General features: G+C 42.3%; 1 protein-coding gene across 5 annotated transcripts in view; it reads right to left on the reverse strand.

The window, feature by feature from the left end:
- Positions 1–21,624, reverse strand: part of SHROOM4 (shroom family member 4) — a 233,814-nt gene that overhangs the window by 130,640 nt on the left and 81,550 nt on the right. The window contains exon 2 of one of the 5 annotated variants that reach the window (XM_054544557.1): positions 6,705–6,874. The exons of the other annotated variants lie outside the window; for them this stretch is intronic. The gene's annotated coding sequence lies outside the window, so the exon portion shown is untranslated. The remainder of the gene's footprint in view (positions 1–6,704; positions 6,875–21,624) is intronic. 5 annotated transcript variants of the gene reach the window in all.

The raw sequence follows: 21,624 nt of genomic DNA on the forward strand, positions 1-21,624 counted from the left end.
TACAACTCTGAGGTACAACCATTCTGTGGATAGCAAATATTCTGGGTCCAAACTCTTTCATCAATCGCTGTTCAACCCTGTCCCCTCAACCTCTCCTAAAACCTCCAGTGGTGCTTCAGCATTAGCACCTCCTGCTAGTTAGCTAAAGTGACTCCTAGACCCTTTGTCCAACTGATTCCAGTGTCACATTTACTGGCTATTCTAGAGAGAACGCTCATTTTAAGAGACTAGCTGCCATGGAAGCAGCAGGAGGGAAGGGCAGAAACCACAGGATTCCTACTTTGCGCTGATTGCCACTAACTCATTTCAGCTGCTAAGGGGAGGCCTTGTTGGGGGAGCCAGGAGAGGAAATGGGTTCCATGTACAGTCCACTTTAAATTGTTCACAATTGCGTGCTCAAAAATAGTCTCTACTAAACATTTAGCACGCCCATTAGCACAAGCCATAAAGCTTTAGGCTTTGCTGTACTGTTCGCCCAGGCTGCCTAAGCTGCTTTCCTATGGCAAAATGATTAAATGGTTGGCAAGTCAGATACATGCAGGAAGGATAAAGGAGCTCCAAGGATGGTTAAACCTGGACCCAGGAAGAATAGTTTAATATGACTTCTAAGCACATAAAAAAAAATTTAGAGGGAAGGACCAGCTGTTCTCAATTTTGATTGAAAGCAGAGCAAAGGAAAAGAAACTGACATTGCAATGAGAAGGACTGATATTAGCAAGGAGGAAGAACTTCCTGCCAGGCAAAATAGGTAAATATTAGACTGAGTGGTCAGTCAATGAAGGTTGTGGAATTTCCTTCTTTGGAGTGGCTCTTCTCTCTTTGCTATTTCTGTGTGGTCCTTCCAGAGGGGTGGGGGATAGAGGAAAGAGAGGCAGCCAGAGGTCCAATTTAGTCCCTTTCAGCACTCAGAATCTCTTATTTGCAACATTCCGGGATCCGTAACACGGTCACTGGGACACTTGAAAAGAAAGAAGCAACGAGAAGCTTGCTGGTGATCTCAAACATTTAGATTCTCCCCAACTTTCTATCCCTCACAATGAGCCAAGCTTTTGCCCTGGCCCCCACAATCCCAAGAAAGAAAGCAAAGACTTGCTTTTGGCTCCACAGGGCCCCTAGGCCATGCATATGGGAACAATATTTTCTGAACCCAAAAGCAGAACACGGTCTGACAATTATATTTATGAGGACAAAAGGATAGAATATATGAAATCAGAGCTGTCCCAGGAAATCTGGGTGTATGGTCTCCATAGCTACATATTATCTCTTCTGAGGGTCCCAACACAGAAGGGAGTTAATTAGAACTATGCCATGTGGTTGGGGGCCTAGATTCTTTCCCTGTATGCAGCAAGATCAGTTAGGACTGTGAAAAGATAGGGTCATAATAAGTCCAGTACAAACTGAAATTCCTGCTGTGCAGGTTGGAGAAAAGGAGTAGTCTATGTGTCTTTCCTAGAATCTCTTCACTCTAAAATGTAGCTGGAGCTAAGGGGCATGCCTGTTCTCACTGAATCATAAATAATGCCATATTTATAGAGGGGAAGAAATGTGTCTGGCACAAGGGATCCTATTTATACATTCATTCATTCAGTCCTCAGAGCAGTGGTTCTCAAAGTGTGGTACCTGGACCAGTAGCATCAGCATCTCCTGGGAGCTTGTTAGAAATTCAGGACCCACCCTAGGTCAAATGAATCACAGACTCTGTGGGTGAGGCCAGTAATCTGTGTTTTAATCCCTCCAGATGATGCTGACGAATGCTACAGTGTAAAAATCTCTGAATTAGAAGTCCTCCTGGTGATGCTCACATTGCCAACCAGCAACAATAATATTAACCAAAAGAATCAAAGTCACAGGCATGTTTGGTAGGGGCAGGCACTAGCCCATCAGTATCTCTGCTAATTTAGCCTATAATAACTCTCACAGATTTCTCAAACAACTTAAAACTACCATTCGACCCAGAAATCCTACTACTGAGTATCCAAAAGAAAATAAATTGATCTACCAAAAAGGCACACTTGTATGTTCATTGCAGCACTATTCACAATAGCTAAGACATGGAAACCACCTAAGTGCCCATCAATGGTGGATCAGATAAAGAAAAGGTGATACATATATACCATGGAATACTATGCAGCCACAAAAAGAATGAGATCATGTCCTTCGTAGCAACACGGATGCAGCTGGAAGTCATTATCCTAAGCAAATTAACGCAGGAACAGAAAACCAAATACCGCATATTCTCACTTATAAGTGGGAGCTAAACAATAGGTACTCATGGACATAAAAATGGCAGTAATAAACACTGGAGACTACCAGAGGGGAGAGGGAGAGGGACGAGGGTTGAAAAACTAACTATTGGGTACTATGCTTAGTACCTAGGTGACGGGATCAATTGTACCCTGAACGTCAGCATCACGAAATACACCCACGTAACCAACCTGCACATGTATCTCCTGAATCTAAAAAGTTGAAATTATTTTTAAAAATGTATACACATATAAAAAATAAATAAAAAATATCTCACAATCCCTGGGTCATGGAATAGTCTGAATCTTACTACACACCCAATTCCTTGAAGCCTGGGTTTCAAAGGTAACTCAGCCTGTCTGCTTTGATAAGATTCTTTCAAATAAGCCAAAGTCCCTTTGGGCTTTTCATCTAAATCCTACTCAGGCACACACACTCCTTTGAGTATTCTGTGACTATTTTCGCCCTTAGCCTTAATCTAAGTCTCAAGGAACTGACTAGAGCTCACTCTGAGGACCAAGCCAGGAACATTTTATGTTTACCAGGCTTATTTTTAATTTTAAACAAACACAGATGAAAGAGTCCCTGCTGAAAAGAACCACCACTTAATGCTAGCCCTTATACCTTAGTAACATTAAATTAAAATAAATTACAACAAATAGTCAATGTTTCACCTCAGTTTAAACCGACAAAGTTAACTGCTGCAATCAATGGGCAACCTTTCACAAACATTTGCTTAAAAGGAAAAAGAAATGCTTCCAGGTGAAACTTATAAAGGTGAAGTGCACTGAGGGCCAAATCTTATTGTATGCCACCTGGTTTTCTCCCAAAGCATCAGTCAAGGAAAGAAAACAGATCTCAACACAGCCTCCCAGTTAGAATCGTTGACTTCTAACCACCAACAGAGATGCTGGTTCAGGTAAGGAAGTTACACAGCATGGTTAAAACCAACACACATGAGGGGAATTTCTGGGGTGATGGTAGTGTTCTATACATTAATAGAGATTTTGGATACACAAGTGCATGGGATGTCAAAACTCATCCACGTCAGATTTTGTATTTCATTGTCTGTAAATTTTACCTCAAAAGGAAAAGAACACCTGTAAAGAAACATGAACTCCAGTAAATAATACACATGCTGAAATTTTAGGGGGACCTGTACTGATGTCCTCAATTTACTCGGAAATGTATCAGAAAATAATATTGATGAGTGAATAGAGAAAATCAATACATGAATAGATATGAAACAAGTATAGCAGTTATTTTATAGTTTCAGGTCTTATGTTTAAGTCTTTAATTCATCTTGATTTGATTTTTTTATATGGTGAGAGATACAAAAATCATTTCATTCTTCTGCATATGCTTATTGAGTTTTCCCAGCACCATTTATTGAAAAGGGTGTCCTTTCCCCACTGTATGCTGTTGGTACCTTTGTGAAAAATCTGTTTTTATTTATTTATTTATTCACATGGCTTTATTTCTGGGTTCTCTATTCTTTTCCATTGGCCTATGTGTCCGTTTTCATACCGACAGCATGCTGTTTTGTAATATAGCCTTGTAATATATTTTGAAGTCAGGAGGTGATGTGTGCAACTTTGCTCTTTTTGCTAAGCATTGTTTTAGCTATTTGGGCTCTTTTTTGCTTTCATACAAACTTTAGGATTATTTTTTCCAATTCTGTGAAAAATATTTGCAAACTATTCATCCAACAATGGACAATATATTGTATATTTCAAAGTATCTAGAAGAAAGGACTTGAGATGTTACCAACACAGAAATAATAAATACTTAAGGTATGGATACCCCAAATACACTGACTTGATCATTACACATTATAGGCATGTAACAAATATTCACATGTACCTCTTAAATATGTAGAATATTATGTATCAATAAAAGAAAAAAAGGAAAAAACTGGACAATGGGGTGGGAGATTCCTTTATATTTAAATAATATTTACTGGTTTTTTTTAAATGCACTTCAACCCTTTTAAATTATAACTTTAATTTACAGTATGTTAAGATAGCAACACAGGATAGGAGAGTGCAACTTTTAATGATAGGATATGTGAGACTCTGTAGTCAAATAATCCTTCCTGAAAAAGTTGATACACCTGCCCAACCAGTTATTAGAGGCTCAATCTTCTGCAATTCCCAGAGGATATGCTACAGAAGATCATGAAGCTTCAGAGAATACTGTTCTGCCAATGAAGGTCCATGTTCAGAGACATTTTGAGACCCTGTTACACAGAGAGGCTTAGTTTTCAGACTGTTGATTAGAAGCTCTAGGGAACATGTGCCAGTTAACCACAACAGATGGAGAGGAGGGAGAAAAAAGTTCATTACACTGTTGTTTACTCATTGTTTTCTATAGACTGTACCCCTTAGTGTGTCCCTAAAATACAAAATAAGAAGGCTGTTTGGGGGCTTTGCTTATATATGTTTCTATGTTATACGGTTTTTTTCATATCCCTCTTATTGCTTGATACACTCCTGACATTCTGCCTACCCCTTCCCTGTGAAGCCTGGTTACGTTAGTAAGGCCTGTGCACTCCCAGAGCACTCTGCACACACCTCTACTCTTGTGTTCACTTACCAAGTTGTACTGAAGTTGTCTGTTCATAAGTCTGTCTCCCCTGCTTTACTGGGCAGGGGGTCTCTCTCATACCTGCGTCCCCAACACCTATGGGTGCTTAGTAGATGTGTGTTGCACTGTTTGGGGAAACTTAAGGTTAGTACCTAGGTTTTATTTTAAACTTTCAATCTAACCGTGCCTTTTACACAGTAGGTGTTATGTCTGATGATAGTAATTTTTAATAGGCCTCAGAAAACAAATAATCTGATTAAAAATGGGCAAAATAACTGCCAAAACATTCCTCAAAAGAAGACATGGCAAATGCCCAGCAGGCATATAAAAATATGCTCAACATCACCAATCATCAGGGAAATACAAATGAAAATCACAACGAAATATCACTTCTTACCTGTTAGGATGGCTATTATCAAAAAAACAAGAGTGAAGTGTTGGTGAGGTGCTGCGGAGGAAAGGTGGTGGTGAGGTGCTGCGGAGGAAAGGTGGCGGTGAGGTGCTGCGGGGGAAAGGTGGCGGTGAGGTGCTGCGGGGGAAAGGTGGCGGTGAGGTGCTGCGGGGGAAAGGTGGCGGTGAGGTGCTGCGGGGGAAAGGTGGCGGTGAGGTGCTGTGGTGAGGCTTGCACAGCGGTGGTGGGAATGTAAATTAGTACGGCCATTATGAAAAACGGTATCAAGGTTCCTCAAATAATTAAAATAAAACTACCCTATGATCTAATCATCCTACTTCTGCGTATATATTCCAAAGGAAAAAAAAAAAAGGAATTCAGTATCTTGAAGAGATATCTGCACAATCATGTTCATGGTAGCATCATTCACAATAGCCAAGATACTAAGTGTCCATCAATGGATGAATGGATAAAAGAAAATGTAGTAGATATATACAATGAAACACTATTCAACCTTAAAAATGAAGGAAATCCCATCATTTGTGGCAACATAGACGAACCTGGAGGACATTATGTTAGGTGAAATAAGCCAGGCACAGAAAGACAAATATGCATGATTTCACTCATGTGAGAGCTTATTAGAACTATTGGAATCAAAGAGTAGAATGGTGTTTGCCAGGGGTGGGGGCAGATAAGCAGGGGGAAGGGGGTTTGGGGAAGATATTGGTCAAAGGATACAAAATTTCAGTTAGACAGGAGGAATAAGTTCAAGAGATGTACAACATAGTGACTATAGTTAGAACAATGTATCATATTCTTGAAAATCACAGAGATTTTAAGTGTTCTCACCACAAAAATGACAGGTATGTGAGGTAATGTATATTTTAATTCGCTCAATTTAGCCTTTCCACAGTGTTTACATATTTCAATACATCCTGTTGTACACCATAAATAATATAATTTTTATGTCAATTAAAAATAATTTTTTTACAAAGGTTTCAAAGGTATATGGCACCTTATGTGACTTACCAAATGTCTTCACATTATTTCACATGACCCCTACCAGCAGCCTGTTTAGAAGCAAGTCAAATATAACTGCCATTTGACACATAAGGGAATTGGCTTGGAGCAATTAACTGACTGTCCAAGGCCACACAGCTAATATGAACTCAGTGGATACTTTGAATCTACCCTATTGTTTTCCAGTGCCCATGTTTCTCTCCTTTTTATAAAGATAGAACTGAGAAACTTTGACACCTACATGGTTTCCCAGACTTACTTGTTGTTAGGTTCCTCTCACTTCAGCTGGAGAACAAAGTAATGATTTACCTTGATACCCGCTGACAGTCATTATGAACAGCTGAATCAACCAATCTTAAAGCCTGCCTCTTCCCTAGAATTCTTGTTATGTGAGATAATACATTTCCTAATTGTTTAAGCCAGTTAGAGTTTGGGTTTCAGTTACTTGCAACCTAAGTCATACCTGACGTACGATGCCTGCTTCCCAGGAAGACTAAATTTCTTAAAGATAGGGCTCCAGTCATTCTCCCAGTCTGGCCTTCTCTACAGCACTTCCAGGCTGGCTTGCTACAAGGGACTATTCTTGTAGGGGTAAGGAGGATCCATCTCAGAGAAAGGGTGCCAGAGGATTTCCTGAAATGAAAGTTAACTTGTTGGTGAAGGGACCACCAGTTGTAAAGCCATGGTTTTTTTGTTTGTTTGAGATGGAGTCTCGCTCCATCACCAGGCTGGAGTGCATTGGTGCGATCTCAGCTCACTGCAAGCTCCGCCTCCCGTGTTCAAGTGATTCTCCTACCTCAGCCTCCCCAGTAGCTGGGACTACAGGCACCCGCCACCACACCCAGATAAGTTTTTGTATTTTTAGTAGAGATGGGGTTTTACCATGTTGGCCAGGATGGTCTCGATCTATCTCTTGACCTCGTGATCTGCCCACCTCGGCCTCCCAAAGTGCTGGGATTACAGGCGTGAACCACCATACCTGGCTTGAAGCCATGTTAATTGGTTGCAGCAGAAGCCAAGCAACCAAATCAGAAGAGATTTAATGTATTCTCCACTTCAACCCCACACACCAGTGTCTCTCTTGGCAGTGCTAGGAGAGAAGGGGCAAGAACATTTACATCACTTCCACCAGATAGTCCTTCAGCCCACTTAAAAAGACGGCAAGCCAGCATCTCCCCAGAAGGCAGCAGTCTTCAATTACTCACATTAGGGCAGCAGTTTTCACCCCAAATCCCAAAAGGCTTTCCAGCACTGTGGGTAAGGAAAAGTTCCAGAGAGATGACTTTATGTCTCAGTTCCATTAAACATTCATTGTGTGGCTGAGATGTACTCTTGGAATACCTCCATTTCCCCAGTAATAGAATGGAAATAATACTTGCTCTTTCCCTCCCTTCCAAGGACACTGGAAATGTGAATAACATTCATGAGGTCTGCATGAAGACCAAGAAAGCGCCCTGCACCAGGTTCTGGCCTAGATCCTGGAGGTTTTTAAAGGATTACAAACAGAATGGCTCCATCTACCAACATCCTCTATGATAAGCAACAAACATATACTGAGTGTCCACTGTGTGCTGGGTCCAGAGCTTGGCTTTGGGGCTACATTGGTGAGGAAGCCACTTGTCCCTACTCTCAAAGGGTTCCAAGTATTGTGGTAGAGACAGACATATAAATCCAGATATGGAATATGATAATTTCAATGTTGCTGATATCTGTGTGGAAAAGTTGTGAGAGATAAGCTGGAAACATGTGCTGGGATGAGATGAATCATGAATGCAAAAGTAGTCCTAAACATATATAAAAACCAGTATAGCAGCAGCAGCACCAACAAAGCAGAATAGATGCAGGTCAGTGCATGAAACAATGTCCTCCAGGTCTCTTGCTGTGCTGGGCACTAACCCTTTAGTGGCTGGGTCCAAGGGTTGGGAGGGGCAGCTGAGGCAGCAGGAGGGGTCTTGAAGAGGCTCAAAGAAGCAGCTGGTATCAAAGGATCCCATAATTTTAACAAGAAGTGTGGTCATATCAGTGAATACTAGTTAAATACAGCCCTGCTTCTATGTCATGTGAATGAGCATGAGTGCTACCTTGTGGTCATGCAGGAGCCCTAAAATATCATCGGGTTGGAAACACACTTTAGCAGCAGTGTGGAAGATGGGCTAGATTGGGGCAGCATGAAGTCAGGCAGATAAGTAGGAAGGCTTTGTAATATACCAAGGAAGATGGATGATGTCCTGAATTACTGAAGTGGCAGGCCCAAAGATGATTACATAAATCTCCATTTCTATAGATCTCCTTGGTTCCTAAGAATTCTCCTGTCTTTTTATTCTCATGGCTACAATCTCCTAGCCCAATGCAAACTTACACACACACATGCATGCTTGTGTGCAGATCCTGCTTCAGTATGTATACTCCACTAGTGGCTGGCAGGCTGTAATTATGGCAGGCAAGAGGCCTGCCAAGAAAAATTCATTCAAATACTGAGGTCATCCTATTCCCAGCTGCGAGAGAGTGGCTACGGTATAAACTCTGCCTTCATAAACCCAAACTATATTTTTGGATAGTCTTCTCTATTTTTCCAAGCACAGTCACACAATTATCTCATTTGTTCTCTTAACAATAGTCCTAGGAGGTCAGTAAGGCTGATATTATTTAGCTCCAATGTAGAGACGGGAAAAGTCCTTCAAAGAGAAAGGACTTGCCTAAGGTCATTCACAATGAGTCAGTAGTGACTCTACGACTAAGATGCCTTCTACTTCTTGGTCCCATGTTCCTCTCAATCTTTTCCATATAACCTCCTTCAGATACAATTTCAGGTCATTTTTGTTTCCACCTCCTGCAAACTAATATTCATTCTATCTATTCTAATAGTCATTTCTAAGAGAATTCTGTGGATAAATCAGAGTCGCCAATTTTATCTTCCAAGTCCTTGCTCAGGTCTCACCATTCCCTCCAGGAAATTTTCCCTGGTAACTATAGTTCAGTAACCTCAACCCCTTCTTCTTTAAATATTTACTCTCAGTATTAATGTGTTAGTGCTTTATGCTCTGTTGTTGTGTTCAGATTACTCCATCTGTGACTTGTCCTTTTCTTCTCCCCGCCTAGCACAAGATTTGGCACATAAGGGAACACTTACTAAAGTGTTGTTAATGTATGGCTTGGTCCATTAAAGCCTAACTCTGGCATCAGACTGTCTGCAATTTCCAGTCAACAACAAAGCACTCTGAATATATGTGTTTGTGTGTGTGCACACGTGTGTGTGTGTGTGTGTGTGTGTGTCTGTGCACCACTCATCTAGTGACCCTGAGGGTAACTAACTCAATGCTGTCAAAATGCAGCATCAGCACATAGTTATTTCACATTCCAGTAGGAATTGAAGCAAGGAAACTTTTCTCCCTAATTTTTTCAAAATAAATATTGCTCTGATTCCAAGTGGTATATTTTTGACATCTTGTGTACATTTCTGAAATAGAGTCCAGATGAGAAACCAGCTAATGTGTATGTCCATTCCAATCTGAGAACAGCAGATTCCCACTCATAGGCAATTTCGTTTCTGAAATCTCAATTGCAGAAAAAAGACTAGGGGGAGCATGTTTGCAGGAAGGGGTAAGGCCGACATGAAGTGACTGCTAGACAATCTGAGGCTTGGGGGCAAGACAAGGACATGGGGAAGAAAAGAAGGGGATGTGAAAATTTCTTCCCTCTCCTCTAATGACTGCCCACACAGATTTTTAAGGGACATGGATGGGAAAGCAGCTGATGGCTGCTCCCAACAAGGCAGGATAATTGCAAAATATCATTTAGACATGAGGGTGGCCAAAGGCAGGTGAACCCCAAGAAGACAGGTAAACAGGCCCCAGGGAACACCATCCACTTGGTTGTCTGGTGAGAAACTCCTCCTTAGAGTCCCCAACTGAGAGTAAAGGAATCATTTTTCTATTTCTTCTACAACATACAATATTGCCCAAGTACCTACTATGTATTAAGTACTGTGCTTGGCACTTACCAATATAAACCTTTTTGCCTTGTAGTGATTCATACTCCCATTTTACAGATGAAGAAACTGAGAGATTAAGTCTTTTACTCATCATCCCACAGTCTGTCTGACTCTATCATGTAGGTTCTTTCCATTGCACAACTCTGCCTTCCCAAGGTATGTTCAGTGAGATCTGGCAACAAGAAGAAAGCTGAAAACCCCTCCCTAGCAAGCCTAAGTTTTCATAGAGGCATTTAGTCTTAAATGAAGAGCGGGATTATAACCTAATGGAGAAAAAGATTGAAAGCGCATTCATTCCTGGCTGAAGGAATAGCAGATGGAAGGGCACTGATGTGGGGAAAAAAAAAAATGTTCAAGAAAATATAAATAGTTTTGTGGGATCACCTGAGGGTGAGGACTGGTGATAGAATATGAAGCGAGAGCAACTAAGGCCAGATTATAAAGGGTTTCGTTTCATATGCCATGTTAGGGAATGTGGGTTTTCTCCTGGAGATGAGAAAGACTGGAAGAGAGGGAGTACTGATATCAGATCTCTGATCTCTGTTTTGAAAAGATCACTGTGGCACTGACTGCATGCTGGGACACTGAGCCAGGAAAATCTGGCAATAATCAAGGCAAGAGTCATGGTGGTGAACCAAGTGAGGCCTAGCTCAGAAACTACTGACTCCAGAACAGTTGTTACCAGAAAGGGGTCTGGATCCAGACCCCAAGAGAGGGTTCTTGGATCTTGCACAAGAAAGAATTCAGAGTGAGTCTGTAAAGTGAAAGCAGGTTTATTAAGGACGTAAAGGAATAAGGAATGGCTAATCTGTAGGCAGAGCAGCCCTGAGGGCTGCTGGTTGCCCATTTTTATGGTTATTTCTTGATGATATGCTCAACAACGGGTGGATTATTCATGCCTCCCCTTTTTAGACCATATAGGGTAATGTCCTGATGTTGCCATGGCATTTGTAAACTGTCATGGTGCTGGTTGGAGAGTAACAGTGAGGACAACCAGAGGTCACTCTGGTTGCCATCTTGGTTTTGGTGGGTTTTAACTGGCTTCTTTAGGGCAACCTGTTTTATCAGCAAGGTCTTTAGGACCTGTATCTTGTGCCGACCTCCTGCCTCATCCTGTGACTAAGAATGCCTTAACCTCCTGGGAATGCAGCCCAGCAGGTCTCAGCCTCATTTTACCCAGCTTCTATTCAAGATGGAGTTGCTCTGGTTCAAACACCACTGACACAGTCACTGCAAATCAGCCTCAAGCTTTAAGCTCAAAGCTAGGATTCCAGGCTTTGCAGCATCTACCCCCATAACCCTTAAATACTGTATGTGTTGCTTTGGCCTCAAAACTAGTAACAAGTCTTGCTTTGTCCTCTGGGGCCTCCTCATTTGTCTCCATTTTCTAAGCTGGTGGCTTTGTGGCTCCCCTGGGCCTAGCCTAGCCCAGCTGGCTGGGGGTGGTGGAGAGAAGTCAGGTAGGATCCAAGCAGAAAGGGCCATGATTAGCACATGTTTCACATTCCCCACATTGCATGGCAATTCCCAACCAAATCCTACAGGATTGTTTTCTTAAAGATTTGGGAGGAGTTTGGGGCTTCTTCTCTTTCTTTCTTCTTTGTTTTATTCTGTTTCTGGACTGCAGCTATTTCCTCTGTCCTTGAGTTAAGTAATAGCAGAGAGGGAGTTAAAATGAAAGTTTGCAGCAATGCAGAAAAGATGTTTCTAGAGAAGTCCAGAGGAAGGAGGGAAATCTAGTACGGGGGCCCATAGCAATGTTCTGGGAAGGCCAGGGAATGTAGCTGCTGGGGGTGGGGCTTCAGCTAAAGCAAACATAGAGAAGTTAGGCAAAAACCTACCTAAGGGAAGGGGCCCCTGACTCTCAGGCCAGCTTCAGTCCTTGACTTGTTTGCATTTAGCACTCAGTAGATTTTCCTCTGGTCATCAGTACCTGCTAAAACCCCAGCACAGCCATGTAGACTCTCCCTTTAACCAAGGAAATTAAAGCATTAAAATGAACCAAAAGCATTTAATGGGTAAAGGCAGCCAGCAATACACTCATGGGAATCCCACACTCCTAAACAACAGGAGGGTCTTGCAAAAGCCTTCCAGGCCTGCTTCCTTCCTTCCATCCATCCTTCCTTTCATCTCTCTCTCTCTCTCTCTCCATGAATTTCTGAAATAGAACCCAGATGAAAAACCTGTTCATGTGTATGTCTGTCCCATCTGAGAACAGTAGATTCTGACTCATGGGCAATTTCATTCCAGAAATCTCAACTGCAGAAAAAAGATTAGGAGAGCAGGTTTTATTTTATTTTCTATCCTCCCTTTCCATCATTTCCCTTGAGATAGCATACATCAATAAGTAGCATGTAGGGAAGCACTGATTGTTTCTTAATTTATAGCTTTATTGAGATATAATTTACACACAATAAAATTACCATACCATAAAATTCATCCATTTAAGTGACATGCAATGATTTTTTAGTATATTTAAAGAGTTGTACAACCATCATCACAACCTAATTTTAGAACATTCCCATTGTCATCAAAAAGAAACTGTAAAGGTATTCATTAAGAAATGATCAGTGCTTCTGTACATGCTACTTACTGACATATGCGATCTCAAGGGAAATGATGGAAAGGGAGGGGGATAGAAAATGAAATAAAACCTGTTCTGCTAATCTTTTTTCTGCAATTGGAATTTCAGGAATGAAATTGCCCATGAGTCAGAATCTTCTATTCTTAAATGGGACAGACATACACATGAGCAGGTTTCTCATCTGGGCTCTATTTCAGAAATGTTGGGGGTGGGGAGGGGGGGAGGAGGGGGAGAGGGGGAGGGAGGGAAGGAAGGAGGGAGGGAGGGAGGGAGCGAGGGAGGGGGAGAGAGAGAGAGAGAGAGAGAGAGAGAGAGAGAGAGAGAGAGAGAGAGAGAGAGAGAGAAACAGAGGGAGAAACAAACAAGCCTGGGAGGTTTTTGCAAGACCCTCCTGTTCTTTAGGAGTGTGGGCTTCCTATGAGTGTACTGATGGCTGCCTTTACCCATTAAATGCTTTTGGTTCATTCTGATGCTTTAATTTCCTTGGTTAGAGGGCAGAGTCCACACCTTGAGGGTATGCTGGGGCTATAGCAGGTGCTGATGATCAGAGCTTTGAGCTCATATACAGTCAGTCCATGTTCTTGTCAGGCCTCTGAGCCCATGGTAATTCTTACAGTGGAGGGTAAGTCCGTCCCCTTCTTAATCAATACAGAGGCTACCAACTTCACATCACCTTCTTTTCAAGGGCCTGTTTCCCTTGCCTCCGTAACTGTTGTGGGTATTGACGGCCAGGCTTCTAAACCTCTTAAAACTCCCCAACTCTGGTGCCAAATTGGACAACATTCTTTTATGCACTCCTTTTTAGTTATCCCCACCTGCCCAGTTCCCTTATTAGGTCGAGACATTTTAACTAAATTATCTGCTTCCCTGACTATTCCTAGGTTACAGCTACACCTCATTGCCACCTTTTCCCCCAGTTCAAAGCCTCCTTCACATCCTCTCCTTGTATCTCCCCACCTTAATCCACAAGTGTAGGACACCTCTACTCCCTCCTTGGTGATGGATGATGCACCCCTTACCATCCCATTAAAACCTAATCACCCTTACCCCGCTCAATGCCAATATCCCATCCCACAGCACTAAAGCCTGTTCTCACTTGCCTGTTACAGCATGGCCTTTTAAAGCCTATAAACTCTCCGTGAAGATGGAAGAAGACAGCCAGGAGCCAAGGAATATGGGCAACCTCTAGAAGCTAAAAAAGGCAAGGAAGTTCTCTCCTTGAGCCTCCAGAAAAAAATGAGCCCTGATGACATGTTGGTTTTAGCCCAGTGAGACCCATGTCATATTTCTAATGTACAGAACTGTAAAATGATAAATTTGTATTGTTTTAAGCTACTAAGTTTGTGGTAATTTACTATAACAGCAATAGAAAACTAATATAAATTGTCCTTTCAGTTTCTTTCTTTCTTTCTTTTTTTCTAGACAGAGCTTCACTCTTGTTGCCCAGGCTGGAGTGCAACGGCGTGATCTTGGCTCACTGCAACCTCCGCCTCCTGGGTTCAAGTGATTCTCCTGCCTCAGCCTCCCGAGTAGCTGGGATGACAGGCATATGCCACCATATCTGGCTATTTTTTTTTTTTGTATTTTTAGTAGAGATGGGGCTTCTCCATGTTGGTCAGGCTGGTCTCGAACTCCGGACCTCAGGTGATCCGCCTGCCTCAGCCTCCCAAAGGGCGGGGTTTACAGGCATGAACCACCATGCCCGGCCCCCTTTCAGTTTCTAGACAGTGTCTTTTAAAGAACAAAAGTTTCTAATTTTGACTAAGTCCAATATTTACCCATCTTTTCATCACTTATGCCTTTGGTATCGTATATAAGAAATCACTGCTAATAGAACTTCCAGAATAGGGATATGAGGAGCTCGGTGGATCCTCTCCCATTTAAAGTCTCTGGAAATTGTCCTAATGGCTTATGGAAAGTGAAGAAATGTTTATTCAAGTAAACTTAGTGAATTTTGGTAAGAACAATAGGAGTCAGTGGCATTTGAGACATGACCTGTTCCTAACCCATCTCTATCCCAGTTTTATGGATACAAGGCAGATGTGGCTAAGAAAAGAGGAAGGCTCCCTTTATCCCCAGCTCATAGTCAAGGCTAAGACCCAGGCTAAGGTTGTTCTAGGATTTCACCCCAGAAGGGGAATCCACTGGCACCTCTTATCCTCAGTAGGCCCTTGTTATGAAAGTGCTGTTCTAGGAAGGTGCAGCTGAATGGACTGGGTCTTTTTCCCCCACCTCACTCCACTCATAAGCCAAGGGCTCTGCTCTGGCAAAGCAGGCCAAGAATACTAAGGCTCCAATCACCTCACCACAACTTGTTCATAGGGCATAGGTTCCATGGTGGGAGGTGCAAGCAGAGAGTATCAGGGCCATATCTCCGTCTGATATGGTTTGGCTCTGTGTTCCCACCCAAATCTCATCTCAAATTGTAATCCCCACGTGTTAAGGGAGGGACCTGGTAGGAGGTAATTGGACCATGAGGGCAGTCTCTCCCATGCTGTTCTTGTGATAGTGAGTTCTCACAAGAGCTGACAGTTTTAAAGTGGGGCACTTCTGCTCTCTCTTTCCTGCTGCTATGTAAGATGTGCCTTGCTTTTCCTTCACCTTCTGCCATAATTGTAAGTTTCCTGAGGCCTACCCAGCCATGTGGAACTGTGAGTCAATTAAACCTTTCTTCTTCATAAATTACCCAGTCTCAGGTAGTTCTTTATAGCAGTGTGAAAACAGACTAATATAGAAAATTGGTACTGGGAGTGCGGCACTGCTATAAAGATAACCTGAAAATGTGGAAGTGACTTTGGAACTCGGTAACAGGCAGAGGTTGGAACAGTTTGGAGGGCTCAGAAGAGACAGGAAGATGTGGGGAAGTTTGGAACTTCCCAGAGACTTGTTGAATTGTTTTGACCAACATGCTGATTGATGGTGTTATGGACAATGAAGTCCACGCTGCAGTGGTCTCAGATAGAATGAAGAACTTATTGGGAGCTGGAGCAAAGGTCACTCTTGCTATGCTTTAGCGAAGAGACTGGTGGCATTGCCCCTGCCCTAGAGGTCTGTGGAACTTTGAACTTAAGAGATGATTTAGTGTATCTGGCAGAAGAAACTTCTGAGCAGCAAAGTGTTAAAGAAGTGACCTGGCCTTTTCTAAAAGCGTACAGTATATGCATTCACAAAGAGATGATTTGAAATTGGAACTTATGTTTAAAAGGGAAGCAGAGCATAAAAGTTTGGAAAATTTGCAACCTGAGCATGCAGTAGAAAAGAAAAACCCATTTTCTGGGGAGAAATTCAAGCCTGCTATAGAAATTTGCATAAGTAACGAGGAGCCAAATGCTAATCACCAAGACAATGGGGAAAACATCTCCAAGGCATTTCAGAGATCTTCATGGCAGCCCCTCCCATCACAAGCCTGGAGGCCTAGGAGGGAAAAATGGCTTCATGGGCGGGGCCCAAGGCCCCACTGCATTGTGCAGCCTCAGGACATGGTGTGCTGCATCCCAGCCACTCCAGCTCCAGCCATGGCTAAAAGGGAACAACATACAGCTCAGGCCATTGCTTCAGAGGGTGCAAGCCTCAAACCTTGGTGGCTTTCACATGATGTTGGGCCTAGAGGTGCACAGCAGATAAGAGCTGAGGTTTTGGAACCTCTGCCTAGATTTCAGAGGATGTATGGAAATGCCTGGATGTCCAGGCAGAATTTTGCTGCAGGGCAGAGCCCTCATGGAGAACCTCTACTAGGGCAGTGTGGAAGGGAAACGTGGGGTCAGAGATCCCACACAGAGTCCCCATTGGGGCACTGCCTATTGGAGCTGTGAGAAGAGGGCCACAGCTTCCAGACCCTAGAATGGTAGATCCACTGGCAGCTTGCACTGTACAACCTGCAAAAGCCACAGGCATTCAATGCCAGCCCATGAAAGCAGCCATGGGGGCTGTATCCTACAGAGCCACAGGGGTGGAGCTGCCCAAGGCCTTGGGAGCCCCTCCTGCATCACTATGCCCTGGATGTGAGACATGGAGTCAAAGGAGATTGTTTTGGAGCTTTAAGATTTAATGAATACCCTTCTGGGTTTCAGATTTGCATGGGGCCTGTGGCCCCTTTGTTTTGGCCAATTTCTCTTATTTGGAATGGGAACATTTACCCAATGCCCATACCCGCATTGTATCTTGAGAGTAACTAGCTTGTTTTTGATTTTACAGGCTCATAGGCAGAGGGAACTTGCCTGGTCTCAGATGGGACTTTGGAATTGGGCTTTTGAGTTAATGCTGGAATGAGTTAAGACTTTGGGGAATTGTTAGGAAGGCATGATTGGTTTTGAAATGTGAAAAGGACATGAGATTTGGGAGGGGCTGGGGCAGAATGATATGGTTTGGCTCTGTGTCCCACCCAAATCTCATCTTGAATTGTAATCCCCATGAGTCAAGGGAGGGACCTGGTGGGAGGTGACTGAATCATGGAGGCAGTTTCCCCCATGCTGTTCTCATGATAGTGAGTGAGTTCTCACAAGAGCTCATGGTTTTAAAGTGTAGCACTTCCTCACTTTCTCTCTCTCTTCTGCTGCCACGTAAGATGTTCCTTGCTTTCCCTTCACCTTCTGGATGATTGTAAGTTTCCTGAGGCTTCCCCAGCCATGCGAAACTGTGAGTCCATTAAACCTTTTTTCTTCATAAATTACACAGTCTCAGGTAGTTCTTTATAGCAGTGTGAAAATGAATATACCCTATACCAGGACTTGCTCATATAATAGGGGTGTCAATCTGGAAGAAACAGGCCGCTCTTGCTACATTCAGCTCCAGTGCAATGATCCACAGCTTCTGCCCAGAGGGAGAGGCAGGTAATAAAAACAGAAGGCTTTAGCAGTTCTGCCTGAGGGGATTGACTTTATTTGGAACAGAATATGGAGAAGTTTATGTCTGACAATGTTATTAAATCAATGGAGATCTTGGTGAGCAATTTCAAGAAGGCTGGTAGCTCTGTGATACTAGTGAAATGCAAACTGATCAGAAGTTTAAAAGACAGAGCCATAGAAATAGACAGCCCAAATCCCAGCACTTTGGGAGGCTGAGGCGGGCGGATCACGAAGTCAGGAGATTGAGACCATCCTGGCTAACATGGTGAAACCCTGTCTCTACTAAAAATACAAAAAATTAGCCAGGCATGGTGTTGGGCACCTGTAGTCCCAACTACTCGGGAGGCTGAGGCAGGAGAATGGTGTAAACCTGGGAGGTGGAGCTTGCAGTGAGCCGAGATCGCGCCACTGCACTCCAGCCTAGGCGACAGAGCAAGACTCCATCTCAAAAAAAGAAAAAAGAAAAAAAAGAAATAGCCAAGCAGAGCCCTCCTGGGGTCACCAACATCACTGGACGTCTGAAAGCCTGTGTGCATAAGCTAGGCTACACCTACTCAGAAGCAATCAGAGTTAGGAGGAAGGCAGACTTGAAAGTATTCTCCAAGCCACACACAGATCCATTAGATCAAGGGGCTTTTGCACAACTCCTGATGAAACACTGGCTGAACAATAGGCTATTCGGACCCAAGGGCTGCTTCTAGGAATTCAGGTCTAAAAACAAAGTAAAACTAATCCCTAGTGGTCTGGAACATTGTGTGCATGCCCAAGGCTGCACCCTCATAGAAAAGACCAGAGAGAGAACATCTGGCTAAATGTAAAAAAAAATCATAAACACCCTCAACTGTGAAAACAAACTCAAAGCTACACATACATTCAAAAGTAAAGAGTCTAACTGGCTAAGGGGAGTAATCACAATCTTTGGTGATTAAATGGTTCATGTGGACCCAAGGGTGACCCCTAAGAAGACAGGATAGAAAATAAGAACAAAGAAAAAATATTGGGGCATGGACATTAGAGGCTGCATACACTAGTGGAAATAGACTATCAAGTCAAAAAATACACAGACAACCAAACAAATAACAACAAGTCCCAGAAATTGGGGGTGGGGGTGGGAGATGGTCATTACTTAAAGCTGCTACACATATCATTGATGCAGAAAAGAGATCACATATTATTTTAAATGTCCAGTTTTCAAAAGAAATTACAATATATGAAACAAAGAGGAAAGCACAGCCCATACATAGGAAGAAAAGCAGGCAAAAGAAACTGCTTTTGACAGAGTCCAAATGTTGGACTTACCCAAGACTATAAAGCAGCTATTATAAATATGTTTAAACAACTGAAAGAAAGCATGCTTGAAGAATGAAAGAAAAGTATGATAAAAATTCATCAAATAGAGAATAGAAAAAGAGACAGAAATTATAAAGAGAACAAGATAGCATTCTGGAGTTGAAAATAGAATAACCCAAATGAAATATTCACTAGAGCAATTCAAGAGTAGATTTAAGTTAGCAGAAGAAAGAATCAATAAACTTGAATACAGATGAATGGAGATTATACAAAATGAACAGAAAAAAAATAAAGAGTAACAGAGTCTCAGAGAAATATGGTACACCATTAAGCACACAAACATACATATATTACAAGTACCATAAGGAGAGGAAATAGAGACTCAAAAAAATTAGAAAAATAATGACAACAAGCTTCTCATATTTGATGGACAAGGCTAACTTACAAATCCAAAAGGTTCAACAAACTCCAGTAGAAGAAACTCAATGATCCACACCCAGACACATCATATTTAAAATATTAAAACTAAAGATAAAGAAAAAATCTTGAGAGCATCCAGCAGAACACTACTAATCATATCTAAAGGAAACCCCAATAAGACTAACAGTGAACTTCTCAATAGAAAACTATGGAGAACAAAATCAGTGGGATAACAAGCTTAAAGTGCCGAATGAAAAAAAAAAATACATCAACCAAGTATCATATACTCAGTAACTATCTTTCAAAAATGAAGGCAAAATAATGATGTTCCCATATAATAAAAACCTGAAAGAATTCATTGCTAATAGACCTGACTTACAAGAAAATCTAAAGGAAATTCTTCAGGCTAAATCAAAGTGACACCAGAGAGTAATTTGAATTTTCATGAAAAACAAAGCGTTGTGTTAAAGGTTAATTGTGTAGGTAGTGACAAGGAATATATTTCTTTGCCTTTTATCTCTTAACTGATTTAAAAAGCAATTGCAGCCTGGGTGCAGTGGTTCACACCTATAATCTCAGCACTTTGGGAGGCTGAGGTGGGCGGATCACCTGAGGTTGGGAGTTCGAGACCAGCCTGACCAACATGGAGAAACCCTATCTCTACTAAAAATACAAAGTTAGCCAGGAGTGATGTCACATGCCTGTAATCCCAGCTATTTGGGAGGCTGAGGCAGGAGAATTGCTTGAACCCAGGAGGTGGAGGTTGCAGTGAGCTGAGATCGCCCCATTACACTCCAGCCTGGGCAACAAGAGCAAAACTCCATCTCAAAAAAATAATAATAAAATAAATCAAATAAAAAAATAAAAAGCAATTGCATAGAACATTAACTACAGGCTTGGCACAGTGGCTCAAGCCTGTAATCCCAGCATTTTGGGAGGCCAAGGTGGGCGGATCATCTGAGGTCAGGAGTTCAAGAACAGCCTGGCCAACATGGCAAAACTCCATCTCTACAAAAATACAAAAATTAGCCAGGCGTGGTGGTGCACACCTGTACTCCCAGCTACTCTGGAGGCTGAGGCAGGAGAATTGCTTGAACCCAGGAGGCAGAGGTTGCAGTGAGCCGAGATCGTGCCACTGCTCTCCAGCCTGGGTGATAAAGCAAGACTCCGTCTCAAAAAAAAAAAAAAAAAAAAAAGAACATTAACTACAAAATTTATTGTTGGGCCTATAACATATAGAAATTTAATACATATGACAATAACACCACATAGGAGGGGCGTCAGAATGAAGCTGTACTGGAGTAAGAAAACGATACCCAATGGTAACGCAAGTACACAGAAAGAAATGGTGAGAATAAAAAATGATAAATGAGAAGGTTATTTTTTAAAAGCCATAAAGATATTTATGTTCTCTTTTCCTCTCTTCTTTAAAAGATATAAGGTTATATAAAATAATGATTATAAAATATATTATTGGGAGATTGAGTTCTGGCATTACAATATGAGGTGCTCTGTTGACTCCGTCGCATTAAAACAGGTGAACCATTTAAAGCCTCTGGAAATGCTCCTAAGGGCAAAACAGAAAATGAAGAAATATTTATTGAAGAAAATCTATAGAAATTTGGTTTAAAAAAAAAAAAAAAAGCAAGTCTGTGATATCTGAACAAAAACTGCCCCCTCTATCCCCTCTTTCCCTCTGTCCTTCTTCCACCCAGCCTAGTGATCTGGGGACTACTCCACACTGCTGCAGCTGAGAACACAGAACTCCTTCTCCCCTCAGCTCCCAGCCAGCAGGCTTTCTTCTGAAGAGAACAGGACTTCAACATTTCCCATTTGTCCCTAAGCTGTCTGTGGCTGAGAATAAGTTCCAGGTGACTGAGGTCAAGAGATGGGGATCCTGTCTTCCATCCAATCCCCACTCATGGAAGAGAGGATCTACCATGGTCATGGTGTGTTATGGATACCAGAGCTCCAATAGCCCTTCTCTCAGTTCTGAGATTGTAGTTCCACACCAGAAAAGGCAAACCAAGAGGACCTCAGGCTACTGACACCTCTCCACCTAGCACTCAGCTCCTACAGTTGTGAAAGTCATGCAGAAAGTCAAGTCAGCTCCTACAATTGCCATTGTCCCTACCAGAGCCCAGAGATTTTACCTAAGGGGAGAAGCAGCCTATAAAAATAGATAGCTACTAATCTCTTTTCAGAGAGGCTGACTTCATTTGCAAGAGAGCATGGATAAGTGTAAACCTAAAAA

Source organism: Pongo abelii, chromosome X (genome assembly GCF_028885655.2).
Source record: "Pongo abelii isolate AG06213 chromosome X, NHGRI_mPonAbe1-v2.0_pri, whole genome shotgun sequence".
NCBI lineage: Eukaryota > Metazoa > Chordata > Mammalia > Primates > Hominidae > Pongo > Pongo abelii.